The sequence below is a fragment of the Acinonyx jubatus genome, chromosome B4 (genome assembly GCF_027475565.1).
Source record: "Acinonyx jubatus isolate Ajub_Pintada_27869175 chromosome B4, VMU_Ajub_asm_v1.0, whole genome shotgun sequence".
NCBI lineage: Eukaryota > Metazoa > Chordata > Mammalia > Carnivora > Felidae > Acinonyx > Acinonyx jubatus.
This window is the reverse complement of record NC_069387.1, coordinates 52,232,856-52,250,352: the sequence shown is the minus strand read 5'-3', so window position 1 is coordinate 52,250,352 and position 17,497 is coordinate 52,232,856. Positions and strand designations below refer to the sequence as shown.

Below are 17,497 nucleotides of genomic sequence, written 5' to 3'. Positions count from 1 at the left end.
GTTGAGATTTTCCTAGTTTTTCATATGGCAAGTAACTTTCTATTGAAACCTGGACATTTAGGAGACTTATGAGACTCTAGATCTTATTTAAACCTTCCATTTTTAGTTAGCTTCCTCTGACAGAACTCTGGCAGGGGAAAAGGAGGAGTCACCTCAGCAGGTACAGGTAAAAACCAGGTTCTCATTCAGTCTCTGCTGACACCTGAAGGGCGAGGTTGGGGGTCATTGTTATCGGAGGTGTTAGTGAAAGTCTTGGGTTGCAGTAAGTTCTGCTGATACCACTCTAGATGGGAGGGGTAGAAGTGCCTCATTACTACTTTTGTAGTAATGCCACACCACAGATGACTGGTAGATTCTTCAATGCTGGGTGGGAATGAGATTCCTGATTCTCTATTGAGCCTTCCCTGAGACCATGGGTCATGGGGAAGGGGTAGGTGGGGGAGCCTCAGACTTTGGTGGTTTAGGTGAAGTAAGGCCACATTTTTTCTGTGGTTTTTGGCTAGAGTAGAGAGATTATTGTCTAAACATTTTGTGCCTTGCTAGGCTGCCCTTTCCTGGTCATTTGGCTACAAAGAGTTGGATTTTGTCGGGGCTATTTTTTTGTCTGTGCCTATTGACATTTTTCAGTTTCCTGATTTTTCAGTTCCAAGTCTGGGTTATATAAGCTCAAAATAAAACCCAAGGAACTCACCACTGAGTTGCTCTTTGGGTCTCAAGATCCTTAGTGGTTTTCTTTTCAGTTTTCAGAGTCTTCTCATATGTGTTTTACATATAACGCCCAGAGTTTCTAACTGTCCTTAGGGAGAGGAATGGAAAAAAATACATCTATGTCTTCTTCCCAAGAGTGGAAGTCTCCAAAATATGGGCTTTGTAGTAATACCAAGGAATAGGTTTACCTGGGGAGCCAAATAGAAAAATAAAGTTGGATAAATTCCACATAATGTATACTATATACCAGAAAAAAAAAAATCTAAATGGATTAAATATCTTAATATGAGATACAAAACTGTAAAAGAAAACATGGAAGAATTATTTTTATAAGATAAGACTGGGAAAAAAATCCTCCTAATTATAATACAATATTTAGGAACTATAAGAGAAAATGGATACATTGGACTACATAAAAATTAAATCTATTGCATGGCAAAAAAAAAAAACCAAATATCATAAGCATAGTCAAGAAATCAAATGACATTCTAAAAAGTATATAGTCCAAATTTATGTCACAAAGAGTTAATGTCTTTGGCATATAAAGAGCTATCAATTGGTAAGAAAATCAGCAATAACCCAATAGAAAAAAAATAGTTAAATAATATGAAAAGAAACACTCACAAGAAAGCAAGTACAAACGGTTTTTAAGTATTTTAAAAATTAAAATAAATTTTAAAAATTTAAATAACATTTAAAATAAAACCTTATTCATATTAGAGAAATACAAATATAAACAGCACTGGGAAACATTGTGCTCCCCATTCCTTTCAGACTAGTGAAAACCCAAAAGTTCAGGACACATGTGATTGGTAAGAATTTGGGGAAATAGAGATTTTCATCTGTTGTTGATGGGAATATAAACTGGTAGAGCCCTTTGGAAAGCATTTTCATAATATCAAAATTACTTCTAGGAATTTATCCTAAGGTATAATTGCATGTATGGAAAATGATGCATTTATGTGGTTATTCTTTGCAACTTTTTTAATAGCATAAGATTGAAAATAATCTGTTGTTAAATGAAAGTGTGCTACCACTTGTATTTTTAAAAGAGGGGACAAAATCTACAATTTTATTGGCTTATACTTACAAATTCTTTGAAAGGATAAACAGAAAATTAGTAATAGTGGTTACCTTAGGCATGGGAGAGGTAAAATATTTACTGAGCAAATAAAGGATTCATAGGAAGGCAAATTTTCATTAAATAACTTTTATATTTTTTATTTTTGAAGCATGTTAAATAAGGAAGAAAGAGGAGAAAGAAAGGGAAAAGGGAGAGAGGGAGGAAAGAAAATTTAAGAGACTTATGGGAAAAAAACAAAAGGACTAAAAAAAAAAAAAAAAAAGCCAGCATGAAGAGATGGCTGGTGGAATCCAATTAGTGATTATTTAATCATCATAAAGGAAAACAAAGGATGATATTAAAAAGGAGAATGCAGTGCAAAGTTTGCTAAAAGAATAATATATATATTAACACATTGTATGTTGACCAATACAAATTAGGTTATTTGTATACTCAATTATTTTATTCCAGCAAGTGATAAGCCCAAGGTGACTTCGTTTTCATAGGCAGGGAAACCTTTTTAAAAGCACTTGTGTAAATGGTTATTGACTCTAAAAGTCTGAAGTGGATTAAAAATTCTGGTCCTGAGGCCTAATCCATTATGGAACTTATCCATTCCATAAAAAGATACTCCAAATATCAGAGTTAGATTATCACTGTGGGGAATGGATCATGTAGAATGTATCTGGACATAATGAGAGAAACCAACTAGGGATGACTGAACACTAATTTTGCTGTTTATAGGATAAAAACATGGATGCTGGGGTTCACTTGAGAATGTGTAGGCTCTCATTGCCTACAAATATGTCCTTTAAAAAAATATTAAGTCTACATGCTGTCTTGAAGAATACCCTAAGCCTCAAGTGACAAAGAACCATGGCACAGCTGTAAATTAATCTTCCCAGATTAATGAGACCATGCCTTACTCAAGGAATCTTCCTGTCCACTGCATTCCCACATTAAAGATCCAGGCAGGCCTCAAGAAGCTCTATCAAGGCATGTTGCCTTTGTGTCTGCTCTCTGAGGCCACTGGTTTTAGCTCAATAGTTGTATCCTTTGTTAAATGAGGCAGAGACTTTATCACATCTGTAGGTGAGTGAGTAAGGGGGGTGGCAGGGAAACTGGAGGAAGAAGAAATGAAGGTGAGAGAAAAGAGGGGGAGGAGAGGGGGGAGACAAAGGGGAGGGGGAGAATGGGGGAGAAGGGAGGGAGAAAGAGAGAGAAGGAGGGAGATAACTATACTGGATGCCTCGGTGTGCTCTACTACTTTGGACACAGTCCACTAGTCTGTCCAGTATGCTACATGGCAAATGTGTTTTTTTCTCTTCAAGTACTGACCTGTCTCTGGACATGACTTTTTCCAAGCTGCCTTCTTTACTTCATCATTTCAAAGTGCAGTAGTTTAATTTTTTCTAACTCCCTGATGATTTTTTTCTTCTTCAACAATTTCCACTGAAGGTAAATAGAACCACTGCAAAAGTTTTATTTTAACATCTAGAAGGTTAAGCTTTCTCGGTATTTTTGCAGTACCTCTAGAATGTCATTTGTCAGCAACTTGGGGTCAAATTGTCCAATGTCGTAATGGACACACACACATACATACTAACATTGAAAACATTAAAAATGTTTCTGAGACAAACAGCCCAGACACAGAGAATGTGTATAAAGGCCAGTGCCTTCCCAATATCCTACTTGTTCCTCACAGTAACCCTACAGGGTAACTGTCTTCACTTCCGGTTATACAGGAAGCCTATGAGGCTCCTCAGGATGAATTATCCAAGTTGGTAAGCAAAGAGGTATTTCGTGTTTAGACCTCCTTACATTTTAGAGCTCATATTCTTCTGCAACACCAACAACTTGCCTACATATTGCTTTGATTCTACTTTGCTTTTTAAAACCCTTGCTCTACCGTGACATAGCGTCCCACCTTGATTTCAATCTCATGTGCCAGTCATATGGCTGAGTTGATCTTCCAAGTACATACCAGGAAGGAAATAATTTTCATAAATAAGCAATCAATGGGTCATTGTTACTTGTTCCTCCCTGGATTGAGAGGCAATCTGCCATTTCTTTGGTATCTTTGTTTGCAGAGCTCCTGAGAATAGGAGCTATGATTTACTTCTAAACTCCCAGAATTACATATCCTTGAACTGTATACATTACTATTATTTCAATTTTCTGTCCTTGGCTGAAGCCTCTAACTCCAAAATATAACTTAAAAATTTTTTAATTTTTAAAAATTTTTTATTTATTTTTCAGAGAGAGAGAGAGAGAGAAAGTGAGGGGCAGGGAGGGGCAGAGAGAGAGGGAGACATAGAATCCAAAGCAGGCTCCAGGCTCCAAGCTGTCAGCACAGAGGCCGACGTGGGGCTCGAGCTCACAAGCTCCTGAGCTGGAGTCAGACACTTACCCAACTGAGCCACCCAGGTGCCCCTAACTTAGAATTTTTTTTTTAAAGCCTGCGCCAGAATTGTTGAACAAGCACAGGAATGTTCAATATCAATTTGGATGGGAAAGGTTAAAAAACATTATATTTGTTATACACATTTTATTTATAGTGTGTAATGGATACCAGGAATAATCACAGGATTTGCTTAATGAAAGCTATGACAACAAAATGGAGTATTGGCCTATGCTACCTCGGGCCCATTTTTCATTTATACATCCAATAAGAATTTATTGGATGGCTGCTAAGTTCCAGAATTTTGTTGAATACAATCTAGATAATACAAAACAAAACCTAGTAACATGCAATTCCTACCAGGGAATGAAGAGAGAGCATTGCACTGGATATTCAGACACCTGGGTGGCTCAGTCAGTTAAGCATCTGACTCCTGATTTTGGCTCAGGTCATGATCTCATGGTTTGTGGGATCAAGACTCACATAGGTCTCTGAGCTGACATCATGGAGCCTGCTTGGGATTCTCTCTCTCTCCTTCTCTTTGCCCCTCCCCTGCTTGTGATCTCTTTCTCTCTCTTGCTCTCTCTCAAAATAATAAAATAAAATAAAATAAAATAAAATAAAATAAAATAAAACAAAACAAAACAAAACAAAACAAAACAAAACAAAACTTATCTGCAAATAACTGCTGTGTGATTTTGGGTAAGTCGTTAATCTCTCTAGTTCTCTCTTCTCACTTAAAAAAATGACTTGAATTATATCCTCTTTTAAGTCTCTTTCCAGATTCGGTTATGTGGTCTATGGCAGGTCCTATTGAAAAAGTTAAAAAAATACAGATAATGCCTAACTCTCCAGACAAAAAATTTGAGTGGAAAGTTAAAAAAAAAAAAAATCACAGACCCACTTTGAGTATTTTCTCTAAATTACTTGATTCTTTGAAATGTTTACCTTCTTTTTAAAAAGTCATCCCCTTGGTTTTGATACGGCCTCTTTTGTTATAGATTTCTATCACATAAAATTGTACTAGAGGTGGATATCAAGGACCACAATTGTGACTGTTCTAAAACAGCCATAAAAATGAAACAATAGCAACAAAAAACTGATCATCGCCCTCTTAGCTAGTTAACTTTGTATTTGTCTAGTTTACGTTGCAAAAATGTAAAATTTAATTGTCTAATTTAATTGTCTAACATGCCTAATTTAATTTCCCTTCTTTCTTTGGCGATATTGTTTTATCAGTTCACATCTCTGTTTTATGCTGGCGGCATCCTTTGGCATCTCAATCCACATTTGGAGTTTTCTAATACCATTGTAAAATAAGTAATTCTTAATAATAGACGATGTTACCAGTAAGCTTAAAAAGCAGTTGGGACATAAAGATTATTCCTAGACTTTAGTTAAGATATATTCCTATCCATATTTCTCACAGGCAATCCCTCACTTTTTGTGTTTACTTTAAACCTTTCCAACCAATTTTCTTTTGTCAATTTTTACTTTGAATGTGTGTATAATATTAAATAATGAGTCAAAGAACCTGTACGAAATATCATTTTTAAAATTCCTGAAGTATGTTCTTCTCTCCATATAATATTAATGATGAGATCAAGTCTTGCTTCAGTCATGAACATTGTGAGCAACAGAGTGATTCCAAGTAAAAATGTTTATCCATAAAAACTGAAAAGTTCAATTATGTGATTTGTCAGCATAATTGATTCAATAAAATATACTTCGACTCCTAAAGGGATAATTTGCCAGGAGGGTTCCTACTCTACGACAGCAGAGTTTATAAGAATAGGTCAAAACATCAGCAAAATGTATGATTTCATCTGTAAGAAAGAGGGAATAAACTGGTCTTATGATTAGAGTCATGAAGAATAAGGATTTAAATTGTATTAGTACTTTCCCAAGGCATTGAAGAAATCAAGGTGAAGCTGGGAAGTAGATGGTAGCCAGAAAAGAAAAGGAGTAATTTTAAGCAAATAATATATTAACAAAGACAGAAAAGTTATGTTGGGAATGAGTTTGAAGATATTTCCTGAGGATTGTTATTGTTCAAAGTATGCATTTAAAAATATCCTCGTCTACATACACACTATTGGGCAAACAAAAGCATTGCTCTTAGAAATTGTTTGACATGCCAGTCTCATCCTGGGCACTTCTTTCCTTCCCTTTTTAAACAAATCATCAAGTAGAATCCTCCTGCTTCACTTTTCCTTCTTTGGTTGGGACATGAATATATTAACAAAAACATAAACTCCAAAATTTATATCATTTTCTTTTTCCACCTTGAAGGGATTCCTTTCTTATACAGACGATATAATTAAGTGTTACATAGGGAAGAAAACAGGCTGATGCTAAATCATTTTAAACATCCAATTACTTAAATAAGTTACATTTTCTGACTAGTAGCATAATGGAGAGCTTACATTCCAGGTGTAAAGATAAGTATTTATTTTAACACAGCAAGTCTACTCTGGCTGATACTTAGCAGAACTATCACCAATATAAAATAAGTGACAAACCTTAATTTTAAATGCTTGATAAAATGTGAGCACTGGAATAATTGTTAGTATTGATTATCAGCTTAATTCTCTTACCTACACCAATATTTTAGAAAGATCTGAAACATTTTACTGATAATAGTAACTGTAAAAGAGAAAATAATTTCCTCTCTTACTATGAAAAACTGTTGATGTTAGAACTTTAACATGACCTTAAGCAAAAAGTTGACCACATTTTCAGAAATGTCTTGATAGCTACTAGACAATGAAATTCAGAATGTGCACATGCAAGATTGTGGTTTTAAGAAAAAAAATTGCACAAGCAAGGAGTTGAAAACATGATGATGGTAATAATAATAATGCTGCTGTTGCTAATATTTATTTAGAGCTTAATACATCCCAGAACTATGCTAAGGTTTTTCATGTGTTCTTCTAGATCTCCATCTATATCTATAAGACTACTGTTCATGTCTCTAGACTGTTGGTACTACAAGTATTCCCATTTTTCAAATGATACAACTACAGCTATTAAATAACTTATTGAAAATCAAACATCTTGGAATTGGAAAAGCCCAAATTTGAACTCATAAAAACTGACCCCATAGATACTATTTTTAACCACTGTGTAGAAAAGTCACCACAATAGCACTTCAGGTGAAAAAGAACAGGGTAGATTCATTAATATATGGCAATAGTAAAATGTGATCGCTAAAGATACAAAATGAGATAATCTTAGGCTTCCTTAAGAGCTTTTTAGTATTTATATAGAAGTGACAGTAATCTTACTGGTCACATCACATCTGGAGCTCTGAGTTTAGTCCTAGACATGACATTTTAAGAGAGACAATGAGTAATTGGAACAAATGCACAAACAGCCCAACATATTTCAAGTCATGCTGGAGAAAGAATAGTTAGGAGAACCTAGAGGTGTTTGTCCTTAAAAAAAAAAAAAAAAAAAAGGAAGAGAGAAATGACTATTTATTGTGTACCTATCATGTATAAGGCACACTGCTAGACAATTTAAGTTAACCAAGAAAAAAACGCTAAACTATATCTGCTTTTCAAAGGGACTTATGATCACCAAGAGAAGGCTTTTTCATCAGCTGGCCATTTTGCTCATCTGGAACATACAAAATGAGCTGGGAGTTGAGTTTGGGAGTAAGGACTGGTAATGACCCTATTGATTCTAATTAATTATGATAGTTTGTATTGATTATATAGAGTTGTTAATTAAATCGAGTGATTTTGGAATACTGAAGACAGTTACAGATGAAAAGAGTGAGAGGAACAGGGGTAAAGGAATTGAGAGGCAAAAGAGATAGAAACCAGGGAAGCACAGCTAAGACAAAGTAAAAAAGTAGGTGTGATTGAAGCAAAGACAATATATTGAGTGGTGGTGAAGTTGGGGGGAATGATGAGAAATGGGACTGCATAGTTAGGAAGGAGCTGGCCAGAAAGGGTAATTAAGTCACATTAAGGACTCTGGACTTTATCCAAAGGTTGTGGGGACAACATTAGCAGGGAAGTTGCAGGACCAGTTTTAAATTTTAGAAGGGTCTCTCTGTTCAGGAGGAAAATTGATTGGAGGCATGGAGAATAGGTAGGAGTGTATTGCCTTCTGTCAGGTGAAAGATCATGGTGGCATGAAGTAAGGTAATTGCAGTGGTAGTGGGAAACAAGTGAATGATTTGACAGTCCAGTGTAATTGACAGAAGAGGTAGTAACACGGTTGACATTTAGGTTTCTGGCTTCAGCAAATAGCTAGATGGTTGTGTAATCCACTGAGGTAGTTGAAAAATAAGATGAATTCTGTTTTGTACATATTGAGTTTGTGGTTCCTGTAAACTAAGTCCTAATGTTCAATATGCAGGTTGACACATAGGTTTGCTTCTCTAAGCCAGAGATACCCATGGGGACTTAGCAGAAGCATAGAGCTAATGAATGGAGATATGAATGTGGATAACTTAATATGAAGAATATTTGGAGAGGAGATTGCTTAGAATAAAAGTAAAGAACACAAACAGTTAAGTGCCATGGAAAGGCTGAATATCTGGCACTCCACAGCACAGAGAAATAAGAGGGACAGGAAACTCAGACAAAAAGGAAAGCATTCTGGAGGAGAGAGTGGTTCAGAGTGTCTAACAGTGAAAACATTTCAAGTAGGATAAGAATATCCTTTTGAATTAGTAACCAGAAACTTTCTGATAAGAGTTTTGATGACTTATTTCACTTCGCATAATGTATTATAGTTCCATCCATGTCATTGCAAATGGCAAGATTTCATTCTTTTTGATGACTGAGTAATATTCATTGTGTGCACACACATACATACATACACACACACCACATCTTTATCCATTCAACAGTAGATAAAAATTTGGGCTCTTTCCATAATTTGGTATTGTTGATAGCATTGCTATAAAATTGAGGTGCATGTGCCCCTTTGAATCAGTATTTTTATATCCTTTGGGTAAATACCTAATAGTGCAATTGCTAGGTCACAGAGTAGTTCCATTTTTAACTTTATGAGAATTCTGAGTACAGTTTCAGTGGACAATGAGAATTTTATTTCTTAAAAGCCTCCGTGACCCTTATGTAAGTATGATTAATAGTATTTTTAAAATTAAAGTTAACATTGAAAGAGAATTTAATTGCCTAAACCCCGTTTAATATTAAATTATTCTGAAAAGGGGAGAATGGAGCAATATTGTAAATTCTGCAAAAGTTGCAAAAGTGTTTTTACATAAGCATAGGAAATGGGCAATTGACAGCAAGGCCAAAGGATACAACATATTTTTAAGAATTAGGCCAGGGAGGTTGAAATCTGTTGCTCATGTTGGCTTGAAACAAATGACAGAGAGCTGAGATTCTGAGGCCACCTGAAGCAGGTAAAGTCTCTGTTCTTTACCGATTTTCTCTGTTGTCCTTCTGAAGCTGTTCGTTAAACAATAGGAGGTCCACCAGTAAAGAACTAAACCACTCAATAAATTGACATAGTTTAAGGGGACAAATGTAGTCATTACTTAAGCATATATTACAACAAAATATTCAGACCATAGAAAAAGAGGTAAAAATCTTCAATTCTTTTTATAAGTAGATAACCAAAAAAAAAAAAAAAGAAGAAGAAGAAGAAGAAGAAGAAGAAGAAGAAGAAAAAGAAGAAATAAAGGAAAATGAGGGCGCCTGGGTGGCTCAGTCGGTTAAGTATCTGGCTTCAGCTCAGGTCATGATCTCACGGTTCGTGGGTTCAAGTCCTGCATCAGGCTCTGTGCTGATAGTGCAGAGCCTGGAGCCTGCTTTGGATTCTGTGTGTCTCTCTCTCTCTCTCTGCCCCTCCCCTGCTCACGTTCTCTTTCTCTTTCTCTCTCAAAAAGTAAATAAACGTTAAAAAAAAAAGGAAGAGGGAAAAAGAACACTATAAACCAAGCTCGTTAATAAAAATAGAAGCAGAAATCCTAAGCAAAATATTAGATGATAGAATTCTGCATTGTGGGAAAAAATATCCTATTATAAAATGATGTGATTTTGAGGATTAAAGAATAGTTTAATATCAAGAAGGTTATCAATATAATCACATTAAAATTAAAGTAGAAAAATAATATAATCATGTTAACATATGCTAAAGCTTAGATAAGCAGCAGTTCTTACTAAAATATTATAAACTAAATATAAATAGAAGCAATTAAATAGGAGAAAAACCAAGTGAAAAATAAAGCAACCATCAGTCTAAAAAAAGATACACTAAGATACCATATTCATCAGAGGCAGGAAAGAAAAAAAAACAGATATTCTTGCTATTATCATCATTATCTAAACCTTTAGGGAGGTTCTATAAATGTGATAATCAGCATAATGTAATTAATATAAATATTAGACTAATGAGACACAATGATCTATTTTGCTGATGATATGATTGCATATTTAAAAATCTAATAAATCGTGTATTTTGAATGAAAGAATTTGGTAAAGTGTTTGGATACAAGGTATATACAACAGTTTTTTTTTCATATTAGCAATAGCTATCTAAAATAACACAAGTAGTAAAAAGTATTCCAATATAATAGTGCCATAACAAAAATATAACTCTCATTGTAGGTCATGAAATGTGACCAGAATGAAAGAAAAGATGTTCTTGGAAAGAAAATATCAATTGTCCCAAAATTAATATAAAACTGTAATGTCCTTCTAATTTCAATCCCAACTGACTTATTTTGGAAGGGGGATGGGAAAAAAGTTAGATAAAATTATCTTAAGGTTTCTATAAAGAATAAATTTTATTTTATTTTTAATGTTTGTTTATTTTTGAGAGAGAGACAGAGCATGAGCAGGGGAAGGGCAGAGAAGAGGGAGACATAGAATCTGAAGCAGGCTCCAGGCTCTGAGCCATCAGAACAGAGTCTGACGTGGGACTTGAACTCGTGAACCTCAAGATCATGACCTGAGCTGAAGTTGGACACTTAACCGACTGAGCCACCCTGGCGCCCCTATAAAGAATAAATTTTAAAAGAAACAAACAAAAAAATCAACTCTAAGACTACTGAAGAGTAACTTGCCATACCAGTTAAAAACAAAGCCAATACAATCAGAAATGAACATGAAAACTTAGATGTGAAAAAAAAAATTATATAATAAATGGTGATGGCACAGTTGGCTATCTTTATTTTTTTAAGTTTATTTATTTATTTTGAGAAAGAGAGAGAGAGAGAGAGAGAGCGCATGCAAGTTGGGGAGGGGCAGAGAGACAGGGGAGAGAGAATTCCAAACAGGTTCCACACTTCCAGTGAAGCCCAATGCTGGGCTCAAACTCATGAACCATGAAATCATGACCTGAGCCAAAGCTGGATGCTTAACCAACTGAGACACCCAGGTGTCCCACAGTTGGCTATCTTTACACTTTTCCTTACCTTACACCATATATAAGAAAAATTCCAAATGAAATAAAAAATAACACAAAACCTAAAATAGGAGAAAATTTGTATTCATAATCTAGGAGTTGGATGGCACTTTAAAATCAAGATTAGAAACTCTGAAGCAAAAAAAAAAAAGATAGACATATTTGATTAATATATTTTTAACACTACACATTTTTTAAAAAATCATTAAAAAGTCAATAGACAAACCATACTTTGGGAAATATACTTGTAATGTTTGTTAAAGATAAAGAGTTAATAAGACTAGGGGCATCTGGGTGGCTCAGTTGGCTGAGCATCCAACTTCAGCTCAGGTCATGATCTCATGGTCTGTGAGTTCAAGCACCTCATTGGGCATGATCTCACAGTCTGTGAGTTTGAGCCCCACGTTGAGCTCTGTGCTGACAGCTCAGAGCCTGGAGCCTGCTTCAGATGCTGTGTCTCCCTCTTTCTGCCCCTCCCCAGCTCACGCTCTGTCTCCTTTTCTCTCAAAAATAAATAAACATTTAAAAAATTTTTAAAAAGAGTTAATAACACCAAAAAACTTTTGCAAAAATTTTTTTGTAATTAGGCATGGATATGGATTTGCAATTCTAACAAGTGCCAATCCAAATGTCCAATAAATTTAGAAATCCACTCAACCTTCCTGCTATTCATTCATTCACTTCACAAATATTTGTTGGGTTTTGACTAGATTGTTAGTGAGATATAACTTAGTTTTTAAAAGCACGACTCTGATTTGTTGGGAATAAACCAAAAGAGGGTAAGTGCAGAAACCCACTGGGAGAATACTGTAATAATCTAGGAAACAGATGATGGCGGCATGAATTTAGTTGTTAATAAAAGGTTGGATTCTGAGTATTTGTGAAAGGAGGTCCAATAGGATTAGCTAACAGAAGGGGATTACTCTGGAGGAGTAGGTTTGGAAGAAAATCAGAAATTTTGTTTTATACATGTTACATTTGTAGTGCCTGTCAGACATATGAAAGTAAACACTTTGAAAAAGATTCTAGAATTTGGGCAAAAACCCAGTCCAGAAATATAAACGTGGGAGTCTACAGAATATAGATTAAGCAATCGAACTGAACAATATCACAAAAATAGTGTTCATAGAAAAAATGTCCAAGAGCTGAATCCTGGGTCACTGACATAACTGGAAATTGAGGAAGAGTCCCCATCAAAAGAAAATTTAGGAGTGTTCAGTGACAGGAAGAAAATCTGTAGAATGTGATCTCCTGTCTATTAAATGAAGACAGTTCAAAAATGAAAGTGAAATCAACTGTGAAGGGTTAAATAAGAAAAGGACTCAAAATCTATCAAGAGATTTACTTTCATGGAGGTCATTGATGATTGTAGCAAAAGATGCATCTACAGAGTGGTAGGCAAATCTGGAGTGGGGGAAGTTCAATGGAGAATGTGGTTTTAAGTCACTACATCTTCGGTAATTTGTTGTGCAGTAAAAGTTCACTGACAGAAGGGATGTGATGTCAAGAAATTTTCTTTTTTTTTTCTTTTTTTTTAAGTTTGGCATATTTTATGCTGAATGTAATGCTCATAAATAAAGAGGGAAAACTTGTAATAAAGTCCTTGAGCAAGGCGGGGGGAGGTCTAGTGCTCAGGTAGAAATGTCAGCCTCTGATAGGTGCACTGACAATCCTTTCATAGTTAACAGGAGAAAAGGAGTAATGTGCACAGGCCCATATTGGTAAATGGGGTTCTACGAGTAGAGACTCTCTTCTAATGGCTTCTATTTTCTCAGTGAAATAGAAAGCAAGGTCATCAGCTAAAAGTGAGGTGGGAGAGGAAGTACTACCTACAAATTTGAGCAGAGAAAGATAGGAAATAGAAATCTAGCATAGTAAGCAATGAATGGTTTAGAGAAATGTTTTAAGATTGTGGGCAGCTCTAAATATACATGGGGCTCTGAAGTCATGAATTTAAAGTGAGAGCAGTCAACATGGTTTTGTATTTTTCCCAGCTGCATTCACCTGGACACATGCTGACCAAGCAGAGAGCAGAGGATGATGCCTGGTAAGCACCACAAAGGCACAGAAAAATAAGGGAATTGTTTATTATAGAGAATGATGACTGAATTCATACTAAATGAGAAAAATGAGAACTTGAGGAAAGTAAGGGACAGTAAGATGGTGGCAGATTGAGCTGGAGCAGAGTAATTTTTACAGTTTAAGTAATTGTGGAAGTAAATTAGAATGATAGAATGTTGTGGCCAGAAAACAGAACACTAGGAATTGAGATTATGGAAGTTTACATTGTTGGTGATGAGGATATCTCCGTTCTAGTCATAAAGAGTATAGCAGAGGATGGAGGCAAACTATGGGATAAGATCATTAGGGGAAAGAAGATTTTGGAATTGAGGAATTGAGCCAGTATATTTGAAGGATTATCTATATAGATATTGATATCATTATGAAAGATGAGAAAGCAATGTTGGAGACAGTGCCCTTGTGCCTGAAATTTAGGCCTTGATAAAATGAGGAAGAGTGACTTAGGAGTTCTCCAGGTGTCTCCAACAGGGTGAGATAGAATGTGGTTTAGTTGATGGATTTAAAGGTAATGACTTCTAGGGTAAGAAGGAGACACAAGATGCAGTTAAAAAGAAAAAGTGAATCTATGCTGTTTCAACACCATTTGGATTGGGGGGTGAGGGGGTCTCCACTGAGGAGAGCTGCATGAGAAGCAGTGTCTTCAAGTAGAAATATATGGTAGGTGCCTTATTTCTCTAATGTAATCCCTTACTCTTCTTTTTCAGGTCATCTACCATCATAAGTATTGAAGGAATTGACTCCAAATCACTGTTTTGTTGTTTTTTTTCCCTACTACTGATTCTTAATGATTTCAATATCCATCTACAATGTCCAATTTAGACCCTGGCCTTTTAGTTCCTTGACTTTCTTACCTTCAGTGACCTTATCTGCTATCTCACCTCTGTCATCCACTTTCATCATCAAAACCTAGATATTGTTATCACCAATAACTGCTGTAGCAGACACTGATGGTTAGCTAACCAGGATTATTTCCAACCCTCTCTAGCCTGAATCTACAGTATAAAAGGCAAAAGCTAAACACTTTTCTTCAGGATCCTACACGGTAGTCACATGAAATATAAATAAATGTACTGCTGCTTTCACTTGAGCTTTCTTCTTTCTTACAACAGACATGTGGCCTAGAGGTACAGCCACCAACTAGAAGCCATAAGTTGGGAAGTATAAGGATCTAAGGCTCAAAGCCAATATACTGAGAGTGATGGAGTGAAGCATAGAAAATGACTAAGTCTTTCAAGATAAGATGGGGGGAAAAAAGACTGGAAGAAAAAAATTGAGGAGTCAATATCTCTGGAAAAATAGAAGCCACCAATGTAAGAAATACTATATTCTCAAGTATGATAAATAGAAAACCACATTGAGACACTCATAAAAAAATTACCCAAAACCAAGTGCAAAAAGAAAAATCTTAAAATCAGTGAAATTAAACATACCACCTTCAAAGAAGCAACAAAAAGAATGAAAGCTAATTTCTCTAAAGAAACAAGAGAAAAACACAATCTGATTAAAAGATAGGGAGACATTTTCCCAAGGAAGACAAACAAATGGCTAACAGGTATGTGAAAAGGTGCTCAACATCACTAGTCATCAGGGAGATGCAAATCAAAACCACAATGAAATATCATCTCACAACTGTTAAAATGGCTATTATCAAAAAGACCAAAAAAATAAGTGTTCATGAAAATGTGGAAAAAAGGGAACCCTTGTGTACTGTTGGTAGGAATGTAAGTTGGTGAAGCTACTATAAAAAACAGTATGGAAGGGAGCGCCTGGCTCAGTCGGTTAAGCATCTGACTCTGGATTTTGGGTCAGGTCATGATCTCATGGTTCATGAGATTGAGCCCCACCTTGGGCTCTACACTGACAGTGTGGAGCCTGCTTGGGATTCTCTCTCTCTCCCTCTCTCTGCTTCTCCCTTGCTTGTGCTCTCTCTCAAAATAAATAAATAACCTTAAAAAAAAACAGAATGGAGGTTCCTCAGAAAGTTAAAAATTAAACTGCCATATGATCTAGCAATTCCACTTCTGGTATTTATCCAAAGGAAACAAAAACAAGAACTCAGAACAATATATATGCACAACCACATACACTACAGCATTATTTACAATAGCCAAGATATGGAAACAATGTAAATGTCCACTGATCAATGAATGTATAAAGGAATTGTGGTGTATGTGTATATGAATGTATATGTACACACACACACACACACACACACACACACACAATGGGATATTGTTCATGCATAAAAAATGAAATCTCGCCAACTGCAAAAACATGGATGGACCTTGAGGGCATAATGCTAAGTGAAATAAGTCAGAGAAAGACAAATACCACATGATCTCAATTATATGTGGAAACTAAAAGCAAAAACAAAAGCAAACATAGATACAGAGAACAGATTGGTGGTTACCAAAGGAAGGGATGGGACGAGGGATGAAATGAGTGAAGGTGGTTAGAAAGTACAAACTTCTAACCATAAAATAAATAAATCCTATGATGTAATGTACAGCATAGTGACTATAGTTAATAATACTGTGTTGTATATTTGAAAGTTGCTAAGAGTAGATCTTAAAAGTTCTCATCCCAAGAAAGAAAACATGTATAACCCTATGTGGCAATATATGTTAAGTAGACTTACTGTGGTGGTCATTTTGCAATATATACAAAACCAAATCATTATGTTGCACGCTTGAAACTAATATAGCATCATGTGTCAATTAGATCTCAAAAAAAGAAAGAAACAATGGAAGCCAAAAGAGAAATGTATAACGTATCTCAAATGATTGAAGATATTAATTGCCAACCAAGAAACTTATATCCAGCAAAACTATCTCTAAAAAAACTGATCTTTTAAATCTTTAAAATTTGTATATAAAGAAAAATTGTAGAATTTGTCCCCCGCAGAACTGCTCTGTGGAAAACACTAAGGGGGATGCTTATGAAAGGCATAGATAGATAGATAGATAGAAAGCTAGATATTAATAGAAAGAGTTAATATACAGTACATCTAGGGGTGCCCAGGTGGCTCAGTCAGTTGAGTATGTGACTTTGACTCAGGTAATGATCTTGCAGTTTGTGAGTTCAAGCCCCAGGTTGGGCTCTGTGCTGACAGCTCAGAGCCTGGAGCCTGCTTCAGATTCTGTGTCTCCCTCTCTCTCTGCTACTCCCCTGCTCATACTCTCTCTCTCAAAAATAAAAAAGATTTTTAAAAATTTAAAAAAATATACAGCATATCTAAATAAATACTATATAAAATATGAATGCTTTATAGAGCATAAAATGTGGGTAGAATTAAATTACAAGAATAATGCAAATATTTTTGAATGGGTAAGTGGAATTATAGTACTTAAAGTCCTTGCATTTTCTGAAATTGCTTGAGTGTCAATATAAGGAAGATTCTAGTAAGTTAAGAATTCATGCTGCAATAGGTTAACCACCAAAAGTAGAGTTTTAAAAAATGCAAAACTAATAAGCTAATAAAACAGAAGGAATAGAATTAGAAAAAAAAAACCAAGCAATCCATAATAGACAAAAGGGGGGAAAGAAAGTTACATAGGGCAGGTGCAGTTAACAGAAAACAAATACAAAATCATAGATTTATGAACATGCAATAAATGCTTCAATTAAAAGACACAATTTTCAAACCTGAAAAAAACCAAAACCTAATTACATTCTGCTTTCAAGAGACACACTTTAATTATAATGACACATTGAATGTAAAAGAAACCGAATTTATAAAAGATAAACCACTCAAACACTGTACAATGAAACTGCCTTTGCTACATTAACATCAGGTGAAGTAGAAAGTAAGGCAAATGAATGCTTCAAGATAAAGAGGGCCATTTCAA

The 17,497-nt window shown here is 35.3% G+C and overlaps 1 protein-coding gene across 1 annotated transcript in view; it reads right to left on the bottom strand.

Annotated features, from left to right (window-relative positions):
• PDE3A (phosphodiesterase 3A) overlaps positions 1-17,497 on the bottom strand; it is a 526,332-nt gene that overhangs the window by 473,683 nt on the left and 35,152 nt on the right. The window contains exon 2 of the mRNA XM_053225916.1: positions 692-896. The gene's annotated coding sequence lies outside the window, so the exon portion shown is untranslated. The remainder of the gene's footprint in view (positions 1-691; positions 897-17,497) is intronic.